The sequence below is a fragment of the Coffea arabica genome, chromosome 9e, assembly GCF_036785885.1.
Source record: "Coffea arabica cultivar ET-39 chromosome 9e, Coffea Arabica ET-39 HiFi, whole genome shotgun sequence".
Taxonomy (NCBI): Eukaryota; Viridiplantae; Streptophyta; class Magnoliopsida; order Gentianales; family Rubiaceae; genus Coffea; species Coffea arabica.
The window spans coordinates 5,267,483-5,277,703 of record NC_092327.1 but is presented as its reverse complement, the minus strand read 5'-3'; positions in this window follow the sequence as shown (position 1 = coordinate 5,277,703).

Below are 10,221 nucleotides of genomic sequence, written 5' to 3'. Positions count from 1 at the left end.
GCCAAGCCAACTCTAGTATTTGGACAATGGATCAGTGTAGGAGTGGGCGTGGGTCGAGTTACCGTCTCGTCCACTATTTTGTTAATCTGATGCATACCTTGAAGGTCAATAATTTTCTGACCCTTATCTGCCCCGCATATCAACGGATACCCGGTTATAGAATATCCACTAAAATAGGATCGGGTCAACGGGTATCCTCCCCGCCCCAATTATCATTTAAAATTTTTTAAAAAATAATTTATACTAATTTAATTTTGTATTTTATACATTCATCTAAGATTTAATAATGTTTTTTCTTCAAAAAAGTCTCCCATCAAAAAACAAACATGCGAAGAGAATACAAAAAAAAGGAAAAAAAATTAAAAGAATTCAAAATCAATAAAAGTTTGAAATAAGTAGCACATTTTCTTAAATATATGTTCCACATTAATTAAAATCTTTTCTATAAAATATAAGATCATGACCTCTACAAATGAATCTTGTAAATAAACTATCGTCTCTCATATTTGTAATGCAATTTGTTCAATGAAATTGCTTATTTAGCTTTAAAAATATTATTTTATAGTATGTGTATATATGTGTGTGTGTGCGCGCGTGCGTGTGTGGGACGGGTCGGGTACCTTTAAAGTTTTAATTATGTGACCCTAACCTGTCTTGCATCTTAGCAGATACCCGATTCTCTTTTGACCTGATCAAATAATACAGATCGGGTATTCTAATTTTCGAATCGAAGCGGATCGAATATGACCGGTTTTTGGGTTAGCGGATAATTTTGCCCACTCCTAGGTCAGTGACGGTTATTAATCACAAAGTTGCAAACTATGGAGACCGTGTTTAGCATATAACTTGTATGTCTTATGATTGTAAATATTTTTTACAATTGTAAATTTTGCAACACCATCATGTGAGTCCCATATATTGCTTGAAATACATAGATGTAAATACAAATTACAGTTGCACATATTTAAAGATTTTAGTTTTAGCCATATTCATGCATAGATCGGGTCAATTCAACTCCGTCTTATCTTACTACTGATTTGAATTTCAGATCAATGGTCCACATTGAATAGTATGGCGCGGTTGCAAAATCTCAACCGTTCTTGCCTCTTTTTTGTATATTTATTCTAGCAAAACCTGCTCTTTTTATTCCGATGTCACTCTTGGCAAGACACTAAAGAGTGATGAATTAAAAAAGATAAAAAAGGAAAAACAAAAAAGGAAAAAGAAAAACTTGTGAATATGGCCAGTTCAACAGAGTATTTTGCTTTCCTGGATTCTCATTCCTAAGAAAACGATGCTTGCGACAATGAGAAACAAAGCGTGTGAGTGACTATCAAGATACTGGACAGTTTGCTGGTTGCACGGGTCATGATTCATGAAAAGCAGTATATTGTGAGTTGGGTATGCTTTTATGCCAACAGCTAGCTGAAATTGCTCGAATCTTATACGCCAGGCAGTGCCCACAAGGCCAAATCTTGCTTTCGTTTAACTTTCCTTCTGCCCGAAATCTAACTTCTTCTTTTCTGGTCTAGTCAGTGTGTTACACCATCATTCCTAAACCTTCTATTTAGCTTTAAATATTTCTTAGTTGGGATGCTTTTTTGGGACGTATTACAAGCCTCCACTGTGGCGCCAAAATTCCATCGCATTATTGATATGGACATGTTACAACGGTTAGAGTAATTACACCGTACAATTCATGGTTTTTGAATTCAGATGGACGTAGTTGACCGAGGGATATTTTGGTATAATTGCTAAGGTTGAGATATCAAGATTTAGAGATCCTAAATTTCAATCATTCTTTTCTCTCCCAATTTCTTAAATATCACCTCTGCCCTATTAAAAAAAATGAAGATTCAGGGATACAATTTTTAATGAACAAAAAGAATTGTAATATTTTTGCACGTTATTGTTTTAGTATATTGATTTCATCGTTTTAGTGTTTTTATCTCTTGTATTAATTAATATATACTTTTCATGGTACAATTGGTACTAGTGATAGCAGTGGCTCCCGATCCCCACACTACCATTTGATTATGTCCAAAAATTGCCTTTCAATCACTTTTAAATTGCCCTCAAAGAGGAAATTCGACCGGTGTATACACGTTTTTCTTAAAGAAAAACTATAGTAACTAACAAGATTTAGTATATATATTTAATTTTCATGACTTAACCCTTAATGAACATGTTGAATTCTTACCGAACATATCATCTACTAGAATTAGCACTAGTACAATGGCAGGTAGTCATAGCATGAGGTTATGAATATTACTTTTTAAAAAATAATTTTGTCCCTAGCAGGGGAAGAATGGGACTTAATATTATTTTTTTTAAAAAAAAATTTCCTAACAAGGGAAGGATGGGACTTAAGAAGTAAGAAAGCGATAGAAAAATTTAAATCCAAGATTTCTAATTCTTTGAGTTTCAATTTTATTATCAATACAATTTAAGGGCATGATGATTGTTTGCTTCGAAGCAAACTACAGAACTTGGTAAAGTTGTACAAACTCCAGGTTTGACCCTATGGCAGCAACTTGAACCATTATACATAGGCAACATGACAAAAATGGGGGACAGCAGCCCCCAATCCATCCCTGGTCAATTTAAGCCAATTATCAAATTTTAACAAGCATAATGATTAGGTTGACTAGAATTCTTCAAATATGAGCCTACTTGGTCAAGTCAACCAGGCAAAGAGGGATTATCACCCAAGAATGAAGCAGAATTAATGATGGATACAAATTCTCCTTGGATTCAAGTTGCATCCGTATCTTCCTGGAATATCAAATATATTGCCGAAAATACTTAGATATCAGAAGCCATCATGGGTTTGATTTACAAATATGTCCAGACTGCAGAACGAATTTAACAGACCTTGTTTTCGTTCAAAGATGGGATTCTAAAGAAATTGTTGATTATAATCCAAAATGCCTTAATATTATGTCAAATTACAGGATGCACTTATTTAGGCAAAAATAATTAGGACAAATCTTTTATATGCTATTAGTATATACACTTGCAGTTTAAATGTATGCTATACATACAAAATTTAATATTTCAATTTAAATTGAGATAATACGACACAGATATCTAAATCCATACATTGATAGTGTATATATACACTAGCAATGTAGAAAAGATTAATTCATATAACTATTCGGACCAATTGAGAATTGAGCGCATGGAGCATCCAGGTTCCTCATCTCGTTCTTGCTGAAAGGCCATATTCTCTAATGTGAAAATTCCTGGAGTGCCAGGTTAACATAAATAAATAAGATACGATATGTGTACATCAAATTGCTTAGTGCAGTGCCTAGAATATTTGATCTGATAAAAAAAATCAGATTATTTTACATCCCTCTCTCTCTCTCTTCTCTTTTTTCTTTTAATGACAAATTAGTCTTCGGTAAATTGAGTCATGAAGAAGCTACATCCAGGGCAGGGAAATCAAGAAATGGGACCTTATAAAATGTATCTATACTTTCTGAAAGAATTTGGTGAAGGATTAGAAATGGAATTTCTGAGCAGGATTGGAGAATTTTTCTACTTGCTGCCTTATCTTTTGTACGAGGAAAAAAGAAAAAAAAAATTGTAACAGTATGCTATGTTTATTTGCCCAAGAGTGTACCTTATATGTAAGGGTTTCCCATCTTCTTGTGGATATATAACTTTTAAAAGAACAACTGACAATTAAGAGCATTTCTTTAAAATAACAATTTTAAGACGTTAGTACTGGGGAGGGTGAGGGAGGGCATTAAGGAGGCACAATTAGGTTGGTCAGTTACAATAAGGTTGGTCAGTTATGTATACTTGTTTTTGGGCATATAATTACAAATCACGTTATATTTATACATTAAATTGGTATGCATCTACTCGGGGTGGCAATCGGGTTCGTTTCAGGTTGGCGGGTCGGGTTAAGACCCCGGGTGTAACAGAAAATCCCTTGACCCGAACTTGACTCGCAAACCCGAAACGGGTCAGAATACCTGACACGAACTTGAAAATTTCGGATTGACGGGTCGACCCAAAACTTAATTTTAATTTATTAATTTACCACTGTAATTTCTAATAAAACCAATTTCGTACAAGACTAATTGCATAATCAAGTAATAAAAATTTAAATAAATAATTCCAAACCAAACCTAAAATAAATTAAAACACCATAAAAGTGTTTTATCCCAAACCAAATATAAAATAAATTAAAACAGTATAAAAGTAAAACATAATATAATACATTATTTGTCCAAATATAATACTTTCAACTTCACACAAGTTAAATAAATTCATTTAGGATTAAGTGATTAATGCCTTTGAAAAAAAAGAATAATTTAGTTTAGTTAGATAAAATAATTTTTATGTTTGTTAAATTATTTTTAATTCGTAAACGGGTTATCGGGTTATATCAGATCACCCACGGGTTGACCCAAATTTGACCCGTTTTCTTTTCGGGTCGGGTCCATCGGGTTCAACCCGATTCTGACCCAAACCCGCGAAACCTCAACCAAAACCTATTAATTTTATGTTAGATTCGTGTCGTGATTTCAGATCGTGTCGGAAATTGCCATCCCTACTACTCCCTTCATTCCATTTTGGTAGGCTTGTTTTCTTTTTCTTCCATCCCAAATTATAATCCACTTTTCAATTAAAAAATGTAGTTAACTTGCAATTTATGTAAAATGCCATTATTTAATGTAGTTTGTTACTGAGTATAGTCTAACTTATTTAGTGTAAAGCTAATTAGTCATGCTCCATTTAATGTAAGGATGTCTTAGAAAAATAGTAAACTACGTTTATTTTTTCAACAAAATTAACTAACTTTTCTTAAGCTGCACGCAAAAAAAAAAAAAAATCAAATCTATCAAAGTGTGACAAAAGAAGTATAAAGTTTATGCATACACCAAAGTTCTTCTTTGACAGTGCATCAAATTTTGTAAGAAATGCAATAAATGTACAATTTAGGATGCACAAATTTCTTGTCAAACAAGGTTCCGTAGTGTTTATAAACATATTTATGAAAAATTTCACATTTAATCCACATACACATTTACTTGGAAAAGTGAAATCTTTTATAGAAACCTCTTCAGAAAACAACCATTCAAACGGAACTCTAGTTTCCTGCGGTGCCTAGGTTTAGACAAAGTTAGGGATTCAAATTTGGGCTGATCGATTTCAAATCATATTGATTTAACCATAAGAAGACAATCTTAGAAATGTTAAAGAAAAAAAAAGAACTTAAAAATGTTAAGTACAGAAAAAAATGAAAGTTGGTACTAGCAGCACTCTATCTGCATTAGGGTATAAATTTAGGATCATAAATTTAACCTTCATTCACCTGTATCCCTGAAAAAGCAGGAAAGGATTACAAATATGGAGTCAAGTTCTAAAGAACTAAAACTTGTCCCAGAATTATCACAAGCAGAAAAGAACTAATAAAGAAAAGGGTACAAATTGATAGTAATAAGTATACTATTCAAAATCAGAGATATAAATGCATTAGATTTTAAGAAACCCCAAGTGTTTACTTTTCAGGGGTGGATGTATCTAAAATTTGTGTATTAGGTTAGGATTAAATTGAAATAGTGATTATATTAGAACATTATCCACGTTTTACAAACCTATGTATTTTCCATACATCTAATCTTCCCATATATCCACTGGAAAGGGATGAGAGATTACAACTTTCCACCGTTCCCATCATTCCAAGAAACGTGCGTATTTAAGTAAAAAAACAAGATAAAGACAAACAAATAAGCAATAAACAGGATGAAAACAGAGGAATGTATAACCATAAAATGCAATAGTCAACCGAGTTTATCAATAAATTTGTCCTAACAGAATTCCAAGAACAAATGACAAACGCACGTAGTTGAAGGTGAAAACCAGTTCACCTCCAAAAGACTATAAAAACAGGAAGAGAAATTAATACTAATTAAAAGAAACCATCAGATTAATATAATCACTCAAGCTCTGGATCCTAAGAACTAGTTTTCGGAGGGTTAGGATTCTCTGAAACTTCTGCAACTTCACCATTAGTTTCAGTGATAGGATTCTCCAACACCAATGGCTGATCACTGTTAGTTTGAGGGTTGGGATTCTCTAACATCAGGAGCAGGTTGTTATTAGTCTCCGGGCTAGGAATCTCAAACATTAAGGGCTGATCACTGTCAACAATTTCGAGCTTAGGTATCGTTAACATTAAGGGCCGATTGATATCAATTTCAGGGTTAGGATTCTCAAACATGAAGAGCACATCACTATCATCAGTACTTTCGAGTTTAGGATTTCCTAACATTAAGGGCTGATGACGATTTGTTTCTACGTTAAGATTCTCTACAGCAGAAGCCTTAACATTGGCATTCATGTTATCATCCTCCTCCTCCTCCTCATCATCATCATCACCACCACCATCATCAGACTCACAGTGAATAACTGGAAGCCCACCAAAGCTATCAACTGCAACATTGGGAATGAATAAACCTGATGAAGATTCAGCATTGTTATTAGCAGCAAAGTTGTTGTTAGCAGCAGAATTGTTGTTAGCAGCAACATTATTTTTGGCAGCATCAATGTTGTTAGCAGCAGCAGCAGCCATCTCATCGGCTCTAGCCAAAACATTCTTCCTCAGAATCTCCATAGCAGCCTTATACTCAAGAAGTTCCTCCAAGTCAAGATTATCAATAGGCTGTTCCCACCAAAACCCTTTTGAATTGTCACCCTTGTTCTGCATTAAACTCTTCTCTTTCGCCTTTTCAATCTCAATCTTTTTCATGATCTCCAAAATCTTCTTCTCCTCCTCCTGATCTTGCTGCTGCTGATGAATCTGATTAGCAACAGCATTGTAGAAAGAACCTGATGCTTTCCCGGCAAGATACCGATCAATGATGGCGTCGATCGATGCACGGCCACCAAAGCCGAACACTTTGCCTGCTGGAGATTGAACAAGAATGGCAACATCTGCACCACATAGAACGCTTAGTTCAGCAGCCTTCTTGAACAAACCCTTGCGGCGCTTCGAAAACGTGACTTGCAATTTGTTTTTCTGCTCAATCTTCTTGATTTCAATCTTTCGTCGACCAGTGGTTGTTCTCTTCACAACTGTCGTCTCCTCCATCGCTGAACAACAACGTTAACAAGGTTTCTCAATCAATGGAAAGAAATTGCTTCTGTATAAGAGAGGTTTTTTTTTTACTGCAGATTCGTGGATATTTATACATAGGTTTGGAATCAAGGATCGGTAGATTTTGGTATCTTGGCACTGCAAATTAAAGAAATGGTAATATTATGAGTTACTATATCGTGGACTTTTTGCCAAGAAAAAAGGTAATGAAATAAGGTAGTAAATTAGTAGCCTAAGAAATTGCCAAATGTAGAAAAAGGTAACTTAAGATCGTTTTGTTTTTTAGCTTATTAAGGACTCTCCGATTGAAGATTCGTGGCATTTAATTTAGTCTTTTAATTGATAACCATATTTCATTCTTTAATTGCTAATTTTACTTCCATAATTGCAGTTAACCCTTTGCCAACAACCTATCACTCTTTTCTTTTCTTTTCTTTCTTTTTTTTTAAAATCCAAAGCCAATGTCCGTTCCAAGTAAATTGGGTTGGGCCAATTGCCTATCACTCTAGTTGCAAAAAGACTAAATGTTCAGGCCCGAATGAGGTCCAAAATTCAAGTATCCCAACTTAGGAACCAGATGAGTCCAATCATGTTTGGGTGTACTTGGTTCCCCATGAGATTGGGCCTTGGATTGGATTTGGGGCCCCAACCAATATTCCCTTTTTTTTTTTTTTTTTAAATAAAGCACATCATAATTTCGTTGAATAATAAAATTAGCGTGTCATACATACACAAGTACTATATGTTTGAAGAACAATGAATATTTCAAATCTAAAAAATTAATAATAATTTTCACTATGAAGCTCCAAACATACCCAAACATGAAATAGAACATTGCATCTCTAAGAATGCCGGTGAATGTTTCAACCATCAAATCTACTAATCAACTGATTTAATCTTAGATATAATGGTGAGATATGACGAAATGGATCTAAAAAATCCCCAATTTGACAACTAATTCCTTTTTTATTTTTAAAACTTAGATCTACAAAAAGAAATAGAAAACTAAAATCACTCTCATTAGGAATTCATAAGATAGCAAAAAAAAAAAAAAAAAAAAACTCTCACTAAATTACCCTAACAGAGGAAAAACTCTGCTACAAAATAGTCATGCGGAAACCAAAAGACTAATTGGTCTCCCGCTTGAAGAGGAAGATGTTCTATTTACAAGGAAGGTTAAAGGGAAGAAGGAGAATTTAGGTTAGGAAAGAAGAATATTTAAACTTCTTATCCGACACAAAAATTTTCAATTCTAACTTCACTATCAATTGGGTCCCCAAGCAAATTATAGTTAGGTCAGACTAAAAATAGATCCTCTTTTGAGTTAGGATCACGCTCGCATCACGGATCCCTCTATAGTGGAAAGTGTCTAATACTTCCCACTTAGGGGTGATATCGAGCCGAGTCGAGCTCGAATAGCTCAGTACTCGAATTTGAACTCAACTCAAACAACCATAGCTCGAGTTTGAGTGAGCTTGAAAAATAAAGATTGAGATCGACTTGAAGATAGCAAAGAAGACTCGAACTAGACTTGAGTGAGCTCGATATGCTATTCGAGCTCAATATCGAGTTGAGTACTCGAGCTCGACAAAACACTCCTGCCCCGACAGTCACTTATTAATTCGCCCTTTTCCTGCACAATTCCCAATAATCTAAAGAATCTAGGCTTTGAATCTGAAATGCAGCACTACTATTTTGTGCTAAACAGTAAACTAAGTTGCACTAAACATTCTAATTAGAGTACATTAATATCGATCGAACAAGATGAATTGCAATGCAACATAATGTAACAAGAGGTGCAGCCAATTAAAGTCTTGGATCCAAGCAAATGGACAAGACTTAGAAGCATGTCGTTGCTTCTTTGAACTTTGAAGGACAACTACATCAAGTATGGCTATGATCAATAACCAGAAACAAACGCATGTGATACAGTGATAACCAGTTTTTAGGACCTTCTCAATAGATTCCAACCAATAAGTAGATACAAAGTATGACCATGATCTAGATTCTAGAATTCTAGCTTCTAAATTCAGAAATTCAGCAATAAAGAAACAAAAGGGTAGGCAGATTCCCCAAAAAAGAAAAACCACATGCATGCTGAAACTAAAAAGATTTAACCTCCTTATGCCACTCCCTAAAAAAGAGCTTGTTTGCTCCTTATGCAACTTCAAACTTCAGCGTACAGTCCACAACACCTGGTCATATACAAATGACAAATAACCAATTTATGTGCAATTTAAATTTAAACTTTGAACACAACTTAAAGCAGATAAAGAACAAGAAAAACAGAATGCACAAGCAAGATGGACTTGATTTCCAGCATCTTATTTGCTTCTTATGCAACTTCAAACATTGGGTAGCTCATATGCTTTGAGAGCTTTCTATGGCTACATTTAGGTGGTGGATATGCAAATAAACATATTGCTATAAAATCAGCAAACAAACTAATAAATACTAATTTATGTTTGCAATGACAAAATTGTACCATGTAAATTTCTACACCAATTGCTCGCACACATTAACATCTGCACTGTATCAAGAGCAAGTGAAACCTGGTAGGAATCAATCACCCTAGTTCCAGCACTATAGGTGGCCTCAGATGGAACGGTAGTGATAGGAATAGCCAATATATCAACGGCTAACTGAGAGAGTATTGGGCATGCTGACTGGTTGATTCTTCACCAATCTAAATAGTTGAAATCCTTTGGATTTTGCTGAGTAGGCTGGTGGGGCTTGTCTAGGTAATCCACCAACTCGCTCTTGTAGGGCTCATCAGACTCGATTTCACCACAATGCTAATCCAAATCATCCCAATATTCGGCACTTGCTCGAGGTCGACCCTGGATAGAAGATGTAGCATTTATTGAAGAATCTGTCCCCACAATTACACTTGAAGCCATATCAACGTACTTGTCATAAAGGTCAAAGATAGCTTTTCAAACTTTTGTGATATCTCTTGAGCTTCATATGTGGAATACATCTTAGGGAAAGCGAACTCTATTACTCGCATTTTCTATCTTGGATCCAAGATAGCTGCAATGGACAACAATAAATTGCACTCGTGCTAGTATTTGTCAAACTTGAGTTTCATTCTTGAAATCATA